Source organism: Coenobita brevimanus, chromosome 5 (assembly GCF_032717465.1).
Source record: "Coenobita brevimanus isolate Jiangsu-jjx chromosome 5, ASM3271746v2, whole genome shotgun sequence".
Classification (NCBI taxonomy): domain Eukaryota; kingdom Metazoa; phylum Arthropoda; class Malacostraca; order Decapoda; family Coenobitidae; genus Coenobita; species Coenobita brevimanus.
Genome location: NC_136958.1, coordinates 37,974,852 through 37,989,277, shown reverse-complemented (window position 1 = coordinate 37,989,277; position 14,426 = coordinate 37,974,852). Strand labels below are relative to the sequence as shown.

The following is a 14,426-nucleotide window of genomic DNA, read 5'->3' as shown; positions in this document are numbered from 1 at the left end:
AACCAGCCTGAAATACCTAAAAAAAACATCTCAGGATTGCAAATCCACCAAGAAACCTTGTACTATAGAACATTCATACATCCACCATGTTGGCAAATGAACTATTGCAGGAGGTTTGAGCTCTCTGAGGGTTGCTTGTTATCAGTGGGGTGGTAGGATACAGACACTAGAAGGACTCAGAGAGCACATACATCCGGCACAGGCAATAAAATTAATGATTTATTGCTGCTATTCCTCTTTCCTACCAGACGAATAATTTTTCGGTCGCACATAGTAAATTATTCCGACGGTGTTAGTTTGCCCTACAACAGTCTCAGGGAGCACATGTCTCTGTAAACGGCAATAAAGTTCATCATTATTATTTGCATCCTGATGCAGACCCATCCCAGAATCTAATCAACCCTTCCTAGACTCATTGTTCACCCATCCACCATGTTTAGTTGACATCCAAGAACGACAATATTTTATTACTCGTATATCTTGGACACAATGAGGCAAACATACACGGGTGAATCAGTTGCTTCCATCCAAGTTTGTCGTCAGAAGTAATACCAGTAAGTGAAAAAATCATTTGTGCTATCATTAATGAAATACACATACGGTGTACTCATCATATCGTTAAGTCTCAGTGCTGTATGTATGACATTTCTTCTTAAGAGAAAGGATGTATAATTTCCATGTTTAGTCATCCTGTACAGGCATGTTTGACCCACGCCTTCCCGCTGTGCTACCCCCCCCCCCATAATAATAATAATAATAATATTAATAATAGTAATAATAATAATAATAATAATAATAATAATAATAATAATAATGCTTATTTTCACCATCTAGACTACTAAGAACTTTCAGTAACTTAACATCAGAATATCCACCATTCATTCATCCCTCCGATGCACTCGTCCCCAGGCCGGTAGGTGGAGGTGTTTGGGGGCACAGAGGTGCAGAAACAAGGAAGCTTTGGGGTTGTTGTTGTTGTTGTTGTTTAAAGATTCCCTGCACCTATAGTGCAGGCCGGGCCATAAATTTTGCCCGGTCAGTGGGGTATGGGCTGGTTAAAAAACAGTAAGAGGGGAGGACGGGACTCGGGGATTGCCCAGCACACACTTCCAGCCTTGGGGTGGTGGCGAGATGTTCAGTTGAGGACACAAGTCAGTGACCCTGGCGGGTATTCCAGACGGGGCGTAGTCACTTCTCCTACAGATCTACAATAATTGGAGTACTGCCACATATCCTACACATAGGTGATCATATTTCCTACACAAAAACAAGTATCCAGCACATTTCCTACACAAAAACTGAGTACCCCACAGGGCACATCTACAAATTTAGCAGTTTTAGAGTAGTGACATATTTCCTACAGAGATCAGCATATATCCTACACTCAAAAATCTGTTCTGTCACATATCCTACAAGGATACAGCATATCTCCTACACACAATAATCTGTTCTGTCATATTTCCTACACTGTGTAGCCGCCCCCCCCCCCCCATCGGGGCTCCTCTGTACTCGGCGCTTCTAGCTCACTACACTCCTGACGACCTTGACCAGTCAACAAGTACTTAGCTTGTTATATGTCCGTTCTGCGCAGTATTATGGAGCAACCATAATAGGGAGAAAAGTATCGTTCACATTCAGACATGAGTCGAGTTTAGTCTCGATCCAGCAGTATTTGTTTCTCCATTCGACGGGACAGACGGCATTTCTGAACCTTGAACTCCACTACTGCTGGACCAAGCATGGCTAGTATTGAGGGGAACATCCGCTTCAATGCAGTGGTTTACAAAGACAACTCTGGATTCCGGTACCTCCAAAATGTGGCCAGAAACAACAAACTGTACCTGCGTTGCATTCAGCACCCCAACTGTGGAGGAAGAGCCATATTGTCGGAGGTAAAAATTGTTGTAAAATGTTATAGACCGGGAGCTTGGTGAGATTTAATCAACATGTTGAGTACAAAATTACTGAGGTGCTTATATTCCTGTATTTATTGACAATTACTTACTATATGTACGCGGCATATTGATAAAAAATAATAATTTAGGCCATCTAATAATTAGCTCCATCTAAGTTATGCACAAGTGTTGTTCTGTGATGGTGGATGGTGGTGTGAGGTGTTGTTCTGTGGTGGTGGTGGTGGTGGTGTGAGGTGTTGTTCTGTGGTGGTGGTGGTGGCGGTGGTGTGAGGTGTTGGTGGTGGTGGTGGTGTGAGGTGTTGTTCTGTGGTGGTGGTGGTGGTGTGAGGTGTTGTTCTGTGGTGGTGGTGGTGGTGTGAGGTGTTGTTCTGTGGTGGTGGTGGTGGTGTGAGGTGTTGTTCTGTGGTGGTGGTGGTGGTGGTGGTGTGAGGTGTTGTTCTGTGGTGGTGGTGGTGGTGTGAGGTGTTGTTCTGTGGTGGTGGTGGTGGTGTGAGGTGTTGTTCTGTGGTGGTGGTGGTGGTGGTGGTGTGAGGTGTTGTTCGAATTATTAGGCAGTCATATTTTACAGACAACTGGCGTCATCAGAGCAACGCAAGGTCACAACCATGAAGCATCCGACTTTGCTACAACAGATCTGAGGAACACTCTCAAGAGGAAGGCTGCTGAGGAAGTGGGCTTTACCAGCAACTCCGAGATCTTCAGGCGGGTAACAAGACATCACCCACATGGAGCAGATGTGTCTTTCTCATCTGTAGAGCGCAGCATGCTTCGAGTCAAGCGCCGAATTCAACCGAGGCAACCAGACACTGCAGAGGAGTGTGCCAACATTCTAGAAAGTCCAGAGGCCCAGGCCTTTAACGGAAACCTCAGATCTGTTATCACAGATCAGGGAAGTGGTCATTTGGCAATGATTTTTTACTCTCTAACTCTGGTACCACTGATGACCACAATTAAGGAATGGAATTTTGACGGTACTTTTTTCACTCTGCCTGCACTCTTCTACCAGCTCTTCACATTGCTTGGCTTTTACAAAGGTCATTCATTCCCACTCATGTTCACTTTGATGACCTCAAAGTCTCAAAAGTTGTATGATCTCACAATGCAATAAGTGAAGGAACTCATCCCCAACCTGAATCCCGAACAAGCAATGGGTGATTTTGAAAGCAGTTCTGGTAAAGCAAATCGCTCTTGCTGGCCACAGGTTCAGGTAGGGGGCTGTCAGGTCCACTTTTCACAAAACCTGTACCGGAAAATTCAGAAACTGGGGCTAACTGAACTTTACAACGACAACAAGCATAAGTGGGTCAAAAAGATCATGACACTAAGTTATGTGCCAGCCAATCGGATGCATGAAGCAGTTGACTCTCTGTTCCAAGAAAATTTTTACGTGAATGATCATTCCCAGGCAAAAATTACTGCATTCAAAACCTACATCACAGAGTACTGGATTCGAAAAGTCACTCCACAAGGGATATCTGTCTCCGAATTTTCTCGTGGACCTAACAATGATGCAGAGTCACATCACAGAAGACTAAAAGCCATTGTCCGCCAGCACGAGCCAAACATCTACACTTTCCTAGCTCATCTGAATAATCTGATAACAGACACAACTAAGGACATTGAACGTGTGGATGCTGACTTGGACATCACTCGTCAGAAAAAGGAGAAGTTTATTAGAAACATTGAGCGCAGGCAGAACTTGAAAGAAAAATTACAGATTGGAACATACACATTGACCCAGTACACCAATGCTGTCGCTTACACATTTGATAGCTCTGTTTCATCATTTCAACTTCATGGAGACAGTGCTGATGAGAATGGGGATGAGCATCAGGGCCCTGACAACAACGGAGCTGGTGCACAAGATGTTCCTCCCGAACTTCGGTGCAGCATCTGCCTAAGGCGAAGGGAAAGGACAGTTGTTCTTCTGCCCTGCCGACACGCTTCCTCCTGTGCAGATTGCATAACTATCCTTGTGTCAGCAGCAGATAATAACAACCCTGCAACATGTCCCACTTGTCGTACTGCCATTCATGACAGGCTTGAGGTTTTCATTTAAAAAGTGCCATTGTAATGTTTCATTTAATATACGTATGTTTTAGTGAGAAATAAAAAAGTGCCATTGTAATGCTTCATGTTATGCCGGATGCACCATACTGCCGCAGCTCCTACACATAGGCGGTCATATTTCCTACACAAAAACAAGTGTCAGGAACATTTCCTACATAACAACTTAGTACCCAGCATATTTCCTACACCTACTGTGTGTAGGAGATATGCTGTAGGAAATATGTCACTACTCTAAAAACTGCTAAATTTGTAGGAGATGTGTTCTGTAGGAAATGTGGCATAGGAAATGTGGCGCACCCCCTTCCAGACTGTCCAACTTTGCTCACTAACTTAAACGCGCTGCCTCTCCAGTCACTGCCTGTGTCTTGGGCCATGTTCCATTACCCTGTACGTGTATGGAGCTCACTAGTTCGCCCGATTTCCTGCCATGCAGGTGTGGGGGGCATCAGTACAACATATATGTGTACATATGAGATCATTGTTAGAAGAAAATGTGGTTCTGTAAATCTTTGAAAGGAAATCATCTATTATTCTAAAATCACCTTTGTCTACACTTTCATTATTATAACTTACATCACTGAATGTAGCTCCCACATATCATCTAAAGGCACATCTGTCTATTCCTATTTTTTAAATATATCACATTCTATTTCTTTTTGCGCAATACTCGCGTTTATGCAAGCAGTGAATATTTTTTAGGATAGCCTGGCGAGCATGAACAGAACTTATAGGGTGATGAGTGTCTAGCCAAGCCTGAATGACGGTGGTTAACATCACATGTATATATGCTTTCCAGACTGGCTGTGAAGAGGAGAAGGATGTATTTTGGGATCATTTGGATCAAGAGTTTAGGGCAAAACCGGAGGGAGAAAGAGTGATCCAAGATGAAGACCTGGATGGGCACGTAGGGAGTAGCAGAGGTGAGATTGAAAGGGTGCATGGTCGTCGGGTTGTGGGAGAGACGAGTGAGGAGGGAGAGAAGAGTAGATTTTGCACTGGAGTTTGATTTGGTGATTTGCTAACACGTTTTTTAAGAACAAGCGAACCAGTTTTTGACATAAAGGAGTGGAGAAAGAGAAACTCAAATACACTTCATAATGTGTGGAAGATCCCATCTGAAAGTAATAAAGAATGGCTAGGTAATAGATGGGGCAGTGTTGCAGCACAACATAAACTGGTATTGATGGACTGAGATAAGGAGTAGCAAGAAAAGGAATCCAAAGCATGGGGCACTTAGGATAAAGTGGTGGAGGTTGATAAGGGTGGATCTGAGTAGGCAGATAAATGAGAAAGCTTTGAACGAAGTTTGACTACTGGAATGGTGGAAGAAAACAGCTGAGAATGGGGAAGGAGGAGACGCTTTGGGGATAAGGAGACTTGTTGGTTAAACGAGGAAGTGCAGGAAGTAATAGAGGCTAAAATGGATACTAAGAAGAAGTGGGATACATCAAGGCAACAGGAAGATAGAGATATCTATAGGCGGGCAAATGGGGAAACAAAGAAAGCAGTGGCATAAGCATAAGTGTAAGCTTGGAGTGACGTGCATGAGGATTTGGAAACACCGGAGAGAAAGAGAAAGATCTACGTAACAGCGAAACCTCGAGATAAGGCAACCAGGAATTTTACTCAGATTAAACAGATGGAGGGCGATGGATGAAAGGTTTTATGTTACCAGAACAAAATCAGGGATAGGTGGAAAGGACACTTAGAAAATTTGCTAACTGAGGAGAATTGGAGGATAGTCCTTGAGGATGGAATCCCAGATTAGGGTTTAAAAGCAGATACACGCAGATAACAGTTGCAGGTCTAGGTGAAAAGAATGAAGAACGAGAAGCCAATGGGGTCAGGTGTGATACCAGTGGAAATTTGGAAGTGTTTGGGTGAAGAAGGATTAGGGAAGATTCACGTGCAGAGAAAATACAGAACGAGTGTAGACAGACAGCGTGATTGTACCCACGAGTATCTACAAAGAGAAGGAAAACATCCATGATTTTAGCTGTTATAGAATATAACTGATGTCGTATTTGAGAAAGGTTTGAGGGAAGATTATAGAGAAAAGAAAACTTATGAAAGAGACAACAACAGGGAAGGAATAGCTTGGTTTTATACCAGGTAAAGGGACGACAGACGATTTTTTTTTTTTTTTTTTTTTAATGAGCCGCATGATGGAAGCATAGGGAGAGGGTAGAAAGGTTGCATCTGATATTCATTGACATGGAGATGGTCTGCGACAGAGTGCCACTCTTGCTAATTTCGTGTTAATAGAGGCTATTGCAGTTAACCATATATGTAACCTTTTTGCCATTACATTATCCTTATGAGTCCTGAATGTTTTGTTGTTAGTTTGAGCATTAAACCTTAACTTGTAATTTTACCTAACTCTTTGTTTTGAACCTGGAACTTTGAGGGACAGTTTTCTCTGTTCCGTAACATAAATTTGGCGACCTCTTATCAGGATATTCAGGATATTATCATAAGGATATTGCTTGATATTCTGTGACTGTGATTTATTCATGATGTCTACTATTACTACACTTGATGAAGCCAAAGATTTTTTGTCAAATGTGCAAACAGTGTGTGATGTAGAAAACAGAACAAAGAATGAACTTAAGCTTGTTGCTCAACAATTGGGAATTGCAGTTCACTCTCATCATTCTAAAGATCAAATTGTTGGCATGATTAATGAAAGCTTGTTTAATGTAACTCCTCCAAATGAGCAAACGCAGATTGAAATAGCTAAGTTACAGCTAGCTCTGCAGGAGGCTTGTGCTAAGGAGGCTGAATTTCAGGCAAATGCTAAGGAGGCGGAGTCTCAGGCTCGTATTCAGGAGGCTGAATTTCAGGCAAATGCTCGTATTCAGGAGGCACAGGTACAGGCTCAGGCACAAACTGAACTTGCTAGGATTCAGGCAGACCATGAGTATCGCATGAAACAAGGTGGAACTGGATCATCTAGCTCTGATGATTTTGATGTGGCTAAAAATGTTAAACTTGTCCCTCCTTTTAATGAAACTGATTTAACAAAGTATTTTCAGTTGTTTGAGAGGGTAGCTACAGGTTTTAATTGGCCCAAAAAGTATTGGCCAGTACTCCTTCAAACTGTTCTCACCGGTAAAGCTCAAGTAACTTATGCATCTTTGCCTCAGGATCAATCTGATAATTATGATGTAGTTAAGAGCTTGATTCTTAAGGCCTATGAGCTTGTTCCTGAAGCCTATAGAGTAAAATTTAGGACAACTTATAAGCAAGATAAGCAATCCCATGTTGAGTATGCAAAAATCAAAGATCTGTTAGAGCAGCGGTTAAATACTAAGAATGTGGATTCTGATTTTGGTAAATTTAAGCAGATGATTTTGCTGGAGGACTTCAAAAGGTGTATTAATAATGATGTAAGCCTATATCTTCATGAGAAAAGAATAGATAATTTGTCTGATGCTGCAGTTTCAGCTGATGAATATGTTCTCACTCACAAGAGATATTATAAAGATAAAAGGAAAGCTGAGAGTAAGTACGTTGCCTCTACTCAGAGTACAGGTAACAGGAAAGAGAATAAAGATGATGTTTCTCAGGAAGTAAATACCAGCTTCACCTCTAGATTTCAGAAAAGTAAATGTACTTATTGTAGTAAGCTTGGTCATACTACGGAGAAATGTTTCAGGAGACAGCGTGATGTGAACAAAAAGGAGTCTTTAAATATTCAGTCAATTGGTCTAGTGTCCACCATTGAGAGTTCCCAGAATTCTTTAACTGAGTTAACTGAACCTGCTTTGAGGGGTAAATTAAATCCTCATGATGAAGCTCCTCTTTTGAGCAGTAACGTGGGTGACACTCTCAAGAGTTCATGTGCTAATTTCCTTTCTGATGGTTTTGTCAGTCCTCTGGACAGTGATGACAGGAAGTCAGTTAAAATATATCGTGATACAGGTGTTTGCCAATCCCTTATGCTGACCAGTGTTCTAGGCTCTAATGTTAATTCCTCTGTAGGGAATAATTACTTCTCTGTCCCTCTGTGCAGAGTGAATTTAGAGTCTGGTTTTGTTAATGGTTCCGTTATGGTTGGGTTGGTTGAGACACTCCCAATGTCAGGTGTAACTTTCTTACTTGGAAATGATATTGGTGGAAGTCAAGTGTGTCCAGCTCCTCAGTTGTCTAGTGAGCCAGTGGCTGCGGCCCAGGATTGTGATGTCCCTGATGTGTTCCCTGCATGTGCTGTCACTAGGGCTAAGTCTAAAGTTACTGGTGATTTAGAGGATAATGATGATGATGATGTTATCCTAGCTGACACTTTTCTTGCTAATTTGGACCACTCACCAGATGAGGCAGTACCCCGTAGTGTTGATAATTTGTCTCGTCAAGAGTTGGTTGAGTTGCAGGTTGCTGCCCCTGAGTTGAAAGGTCTAGCTAACTCTGCTTGCAGTGAGGAAGAGTCAGCCGGTGCTTCTACTTGTTATTATAAAAGTCAGGAGTACTTATGAGGAAGTGGAGACCCCCAACAGCATCAGCCGACTGTGAATGGGAGGTTGTACATCAAGTTGTCATCCCTCGTGTTTGTAGGCAAGATATCATTAGAGTGGCTTATGATTCCAGTTTGGCAGGACACCTTGGAGTGAGGAAGACTGTGGCACGCATTTTGAAACACTTCTACTGGCCAGGTATCTTCAGGGATGTTTCCTGGTATTGTAAGTCTTGTCACACCTGTCAAGTTGTGGGGAAATGTAATCAGACCGAAAAGGTTGCACCTCTAGTTCCCATTCCTCCTTTTGAGGCGCCATTCACCCGTGTGTTGGTGGATATTGTGGGCCCTCTTCCTAAGACTTCTTCAGGATTTTCTTATGTGTTGACCCTGATTGATATGGCTACTCGTTATCCTGAAGCCATTCCACGTAGAAATATCTCAGCAAAGAACGTGGTTAAGGAAATGCTAGGGTTCTTCACAAAGTTTGGTCTGCCCAAGGAGGTACAGTCAGACCGGGGAAGTAATTTCATGTCAAATGTTTTCAAGCAGTCTCTGAAAGAGTTGGGCATCACCCAGATCACGTCTTCAGCTTACCATCCCCAGACCCAAGAAGCGTTGGAGAGATATCATCAAACACTCAAATCGATGCTCAAGAAATACTGTTTGGAACATCAGAAAGACTGGGATAAAGGTCTTCCATTCGTTGTGTTTGCCACAAGAGAATCTCCAAATGAATCACTGGGCTTCTCACCTTTTGAACTACTGTTTGGCCATGAAGTAAGAGGACCCCTTAAGTTACTCAAGTAATGCTGGCTGTCAGAGGAAGATGACGTCAACCTGCTGGAGTATGTGATGAGTTCAAAGAACGGCTGTCCACTGCTTTACAGCTGGCGAGAGAGAATTTAGGAGCTGCTCAGGAGACGATGAAGACTTGGTATGATAAGAAGTCCAGGTTACGCCACTTTCAGCCAGGAGATCAGGTTTTGATTCTGCTACCGGTGCATGGGCAACCTCTTCAAGCCAAGTTTAGTGGTCTTTATTTCGTGGAGAAGAAACTCAGTGATGTCAACTATGTCATCGCCACACCAGATCGTAGAAAGAACAAGCAACTTTGTCACATCAACATGCTTAAGTTATATCACAGGCGGGACGAAAATCACCCAGTCTGCACTGTAATTGTTCCACCCGAGTCTGCAAGTGAAGCTCTCCCATACAGCATGAGCCTGAGTGATAGTTTGGGGAAGAATCCTGATATCATGAATGATCTCCAGACTAAGCTTTCTCATCTAGCTCCCGAGGAAAGGCAGGAGTTTTCGGCATTACTGCAGGAGTACCCGCAAGTGTTCCGTGCCACTCCAGGAAGAACCACTGTGTTGATGCATGATGTCGATGTTGGAGACGCAAAGCCAATTAAACTGCCTCCTTACCGTGTGAACCCAGTGAAAATTCCTCTCATCCAGAAGGAGCTTGGCTACCTGTTGGACCACAAGATGATTGAGCCCTGTCAGAGCGAGTGGAGTTCTCCTGTCACTCTAGTCCCTAAGCCAGGTGGGTCACAGCGGCTTTGCATCGACTACAGACGTGTTAATCAGATAACCAAAACAGACACTTACCCTCTCCCTCGCGTGGGCGATTGCATAGACAAGATCGGAAAGGCTCGGTACATAAGTAAGTTTGATTTGTTAAAGGGATACTGGCAAGTACCTATGACTGAACGTGCTAGGGAGATCTCATGTTTTGTAACACTAGGAAAGACTTTTGCATGTTCTGTAATGCCATATGGTATGAAGAATGCACCAGCCACATTTCAGAAACTCATGAATGTAGTAACAGAGGGTTTGGCAGGGTGTGTTGTTTATATTGATGATGTATTAATCTTCAGTGACAACTGGAAAGATCACCTATGCCATGTCAGTAAATTTCTTGAGCGTTTGGTTCAGGCTAATCTTGTAGCTAATTTATCAAAGTGTGAGTTTGGTCAAGCTAAAGTTCAGTACCTTGGGTACGTAATTGGTGATGGACATGTTGCACCACCAGGAGCTAAGGTTCAGGTTATAAGTGATCTTCCCAGACCTAAAAGTAGGAAAGAGCTACAAAGATTTTTGGGAATGGTAGGTTATTACAGGAGATTTGTTCTTAACTTTTCAATTCTTGTATCACCACTTACAGACCTACTGAAAAAGGGAGTTAAATTTGTCTGACCGATATCTGTGAATCCTCTTTCAGCAAACTTAAAGCTATCCTATTAAGTCAGCCAGTGCTCGCTACTCCAAATTTTGCTAAGCCTTTTAAGATGGCTGTTGACGCAAGTGATACAGGAGCTGGGGCTGTTTTGCTGCAAGAGGATGATCAGGGTATTGAACACCCTGTATCTTATTACAGTAAGAAGTTCACTCCACCTCAAATGAACTACTCAACTATTGAGAAAGAGCTTTTGGCCTTGATTTTGGGTTTACAGCATTTTTCATTTTATTTGTGTTCTGGTTTTGACCCCATAGTCATTTATACCGATCATAACCCACTGAAATTCCTTAGTAAGTTTAAAGATAAAAATCAGAGATTGACAAGATGGAGTCTACTTCTTCAGGAGTATTCATTAGACATACAACATGTCAAGGGGAAAGAAAATGTTATTGCAGATTGCTTATCTAGACTTTAGACAGATTGTTTTAGAGTAATAAGAAATTTCCTTTGTAAATTTCTTTTTCTTTGTGGGGAGGTGTTACATAGCCTATGATTTCATCATCCTTTGTGTAATCCTAACGTACAGTATGCTGCATGTTTGATCACGAGCGTGTTCTACCTCACTCCCCCCTCCTCCCTTATAGTAGAGTAAGTCGTTCTTTCTGTTGTTCAGAGCAGGATTGTCAACTCTTTGTCCCCTCTGGCTTCATTTGCGCGTCCTTCTTACAAGTTGTATCAAGCTCTGCCGGCCCGTATATAATGAGCTCAGTCTCTGCATTAATGGCCACTTAGATCTACGCCTCATTTTGCTTACATCTCTGTCCTTCCCTGTACAGTTGTTATTATTGTGAGTGCTCAGGAAGTCTCCAGCCATCTAGCAGCTGTGTAATTTGAGTATAAGTGTTATTACATTTTTTCTTGTACTGTATAGCATAGGGTGTTGATTCGTAGGTCTAGTGAGGTTTTTGTGATTCATGTGTTTTTGTCAGTCATTAGTAATAATATTTTGTATCTGTAATAATATATCTTGCATTCACTGAGCATTATCCGGTTCTCTCATTTTATCAGGGCTGACTTAGACATATTTACTCTTGCTAATTTCGTGTTAATAGAGGCTATTGCAGTTAATCATATATGTAACCTTTTTGCCATTACATTATCCTTATGAGTTCTGAATGTTTTGTTGTTAGTTTGAGCATTAAACTTTAACTTGTAATTTTACCTAACTCTTTGTTTTGAACCTGGAACTTTGAAGGACAGTTTTCTCTGTTCCGTAACAAATATATATATATATATATATATATATATATATATATATATATATATATATATATATATATATATATATATGAATATACAGATAGATAGATCCACCACCCATCATTCAATCTTACGTTGGCCCATGAGGAGCGAAGGAGCCTGGGGCTAGGTATGTTGGTCCTGACATATAAGATGAGAGTGACTAGCCTCATTTATCCCTGAGTGGAATGACGTGAGCAATAAACCCCAACCATTCCTTAGATATAAACCTTCACCGGCTCAATCCGATTGGAGCGCCGTAATTAGCCACTAAACCACCAAGCACCCAAATTTGGTTATATGGTTACTGTCACAGGGTTTTTATAATATCGCTGTGTTTTTTTAAATATATGGTTAAATGTTAAATTGATAATAATATTCAATAATATTAAAGAGCAGGGACAATGATTGTCTTGCTAAATCGTGCAACGATTCTCTAAGAACGAGAATTCAAAAACTTTCTCAACAGTACACAGCAGAGACTAATTACTCACAATTGCTGAATTACTGTACTGTTAGCCTCTGGAGAAAGTTACATCACCCCTGACAATAAATGACTAATACTAATAATAATAACATCAGGTTCTTGCTGATGCATTAACTCCTGGCTCAACGGATTTTAAGTTAATACAACAAGACTGGTCTAAGTACCAGTTATGAAAGCAAACGTTTATGCAAGCTAGGAGCTAATATGGAAAATAAGCTTAATTATGGAGAAATGAAACAAGATTTTACTTTACATTGAGCTCAAGAAAAGAACTTAAATTTATTGATTACAAAAAAAATAAATTTAACGTTACAATTCAAATCAAATTAAATGAGATGCACTCACTCACTCACGCAATAGCTAAATACTTACGCCTAGGAAAAAACACCTTAATTAAACTCTTATGACTAGGGAAATACAAGAAGGAAATACTATAGTCGATGAATGCTGCGTATCACCCAAGCTGAACTAGGATGGAAGTACTGAAGAACTGTGGAGTTTGGGTACTAGCTGACCTCACACTGCTGGCACAGGACCTCTCTCCGTCGCAGCAACAACTGGACTGAATTCAAATAATGTATAGGCAGGACGCACAAGCTACCAGAAGAAGGCGTGGCTAACGGTTTAGGCAAGCAGAGGCGAACGATAAAGAAACAATAGTATCGCTCAGTAGCGCACTTAGTGACGTGCATTAAATCGGTCACCCCTGAAAACGGTGACGAATGTTTTGAAAAGTATACTCCGAAATGGAGAGAGAAACGGTTAGCTGAGCGATAAGCAGTGAGTTTTCCACTAATAGTTCGTGGCTTCTCACAAAAGGGAAATGTCGCGGATTGATTCGTGACATTACGCCCTTACAAAGTTAAATTTTTTCCTTATGGGAAAAAATTTGTGGATATATATATATATATATATATATATATATATATATATATATGTACACATCCTAAGTCATTCACACAAGATTCACACTGTGGTGTGTGTGCTATCCTGCTACAGGAGAAAGTCGCAGTCGCCAGTGAGCGAAAAAACCTCGTATTTACGTTAATAGAAGCAAGCTTGAGGGAAAAACTCCGTGACGACGGTGAAAATCCTGTACTCAGGTCAAACTGAGCGAAAATTCGCTACATTTACACTGACAACTAATTGTTGTGTAGTGTGGTGTATGTAATACACGGTGTAAGTGTGACAGTTGTAGTGTAACTGTACCTACGTGTAAAATGACACAGTAAATAATAATATGGCAACGACGAAGGCAGAGAAGAAGAGGCGGCAGCGTGCAGCAAACGATCAGCTGGTCCGCACAGCAAAACTGCTACATCCATTGCTGAACCTGCAAAACCAATTGAGGTGGAGCATCAAAAGTGTCAATGAGACAAAATTTTATCATGTTACAATTACTCTCTCTGCCTAGCAATCAGTACGTGCTACGAAAAGTACGCTCTGGCTGAAAAATACGAGTGACAGCCAAGCTTCGTATATTCGAGGTCGCCATTAATTATAGCACACGATTATGGTCGGCAAGTTGAGAATCCTTGTGCAAACTTGGGTCTTCCATAGCCCCAAGTCGCCTCTGCGGAGTTCTCACTTCCCCCTTAACCTACAGTACTTATATTAGTATCGGGGAGCTGAGAATCCTTGTGCAAACTTGGGTCTTCCATAGCCTCAAGTCGCCTCTGCGGAATTCTCACTTCCCCCTTAACCTACAGTACTTATATTAGTATCGGGGAGCTGAGAATCCTTGTGCAAACTCGGGTCTTCCATAGCCTCAAGTCGCCTCTGCGGAATTCTCACTTCTGCGGAGTTCTCTCTCGAACTTCCCCCTTAACCTACAGTACAATACTTATATTAGTACCGGGAAGCTGAGAATCCTTATGCAAACTTGGGTCTTCCATAGCCTCAAGTCGCCACCGCGGAGTTCTCTCTCGAACTTCCCCCTTAACCTACAGTACTTCTATTATTACCGGGAAGCTGAGAATCCTTATGCAAACTTGGGTCTTCCATAGCCTCAAGT

The 14,426-nt window shown here is 41.8% G+C and overlaps 1 pseudogene; it reads left to right on the top strand.

Annotated features, from left to right (window-relative positions):
* The first annotated feature begins 1,739 nt into the window (after nt 1-1,739).
* LOC145398062 (uncharacterized) lies at nt 1,740-3,908 on the top strand (annotated as a pseudogene).
* Nucleotides 3,909-14,426: the final 10,518 nt, after the last annotated feature.